The sequence below is a fragment of the Schistocerca americana genome, unplaced genomic scaffold (genome assembly GCF_021461395.2).
Source record: "Schistocerca americana isolate TAMUIC-IGC-003095 unplaced genomic scaffold, iqSchAmer2.1 HiC_scaffold_47, whole genome shotgun sequence".
Lineage (NCBI taxonomy): Eukaryota > Metazoa > Arthropoda > Insecta > Orthoptera > Acrididae > Schistocerca > Schistocerca americana.
In genome coordinates, this window is record NW_025726203.1 from 906712 (window position 1) to 907500 (window position 789).

At 55.6% G+C, this 789-nt stretch overlaps 1 non-coding gene across 1 annotated transcript in view; it reads left to right on the plus strand.

The window, feature by feature from the left end:
- The first annotated feature begins 294 nt into the window (after nt 1–294).
- LOC124584051 overlaps nt 295–789 on the plus strand; it is a 1910-nt gene continuing 1415 nt past the window's right edge. The window contains exon 1 of the ribosomal RNA XR_006974467.1: nt 295–789. This exon is cut by the window's right edge and continues 1415 nt beyond it. This is a non-coding gene — a ribosomal RNA (small subunit ribosomal RNA).

Genomic DNA, 789 nt, shown 5'->3' on the forward strand with positions numbered 1-789 from the left:
GACAGCACGCTCCCGGGCCTCTGTCGGCAGCGGCAAGCTCAGTTGGGAGCACGGGTGGTCGCACCTAAAGCGTCTACTCGCCAAACTCCGGGCGATTGCGCCTCTCTCGAACCCGACCAAGTACTTAGGACGGCGCTGCGCGCCGCCGGGACCTGAGAGGGTTTCGAGGTGTATGGTGCAGGGGAGCTCAGCCTCCTCCTGTTTGCAGAATAATTGAGCGGACGCTTGCGTGTTCGCGTGGGCCCCCGGGACACACTCCCGGGCGGCCGGCTGCTCAGCTCTAGTTGACGCAGCTCCCTGGTTGATCCTGCCAGTAGTCATATGCTTGTCTCAAAGATTAAGCCATGCATGTCTCAGTACAAGCCGCATTAAGGTGAAACCGCGAATGGCTCATTAAATCAGTTATGGTTCCTTAGATCGTACCCACGTTACTTGGATAACTGTGGTAATTCTAGAGCTAATACATGCAAACAGAGTCCCGACCAGAGATGGAAGGGACGCTTTTATTAGATCAAAACCAATCGGTCGGCTCGTCCGGTCCGTTTGCCTTGGTGACTCTGAATAACTTTGGGCTGATCGCACGGTCCTCGTACCGGCGACGCATCTTTCAAATGTCTGCCTTATCAACTGTCGATGGTAGGTTCTGCGCCTACCATGGTTGTAACGGGTAACGGGGAATCAGGGTTCGATTCCGGAGAGGGAGCCTGAGAAACGGCTACCACATCCAAGGAAGGCAGCAGGCGCGCAAATTACCCACTCCCGGCACGGGGAGGTAGTGACGAAAAATAA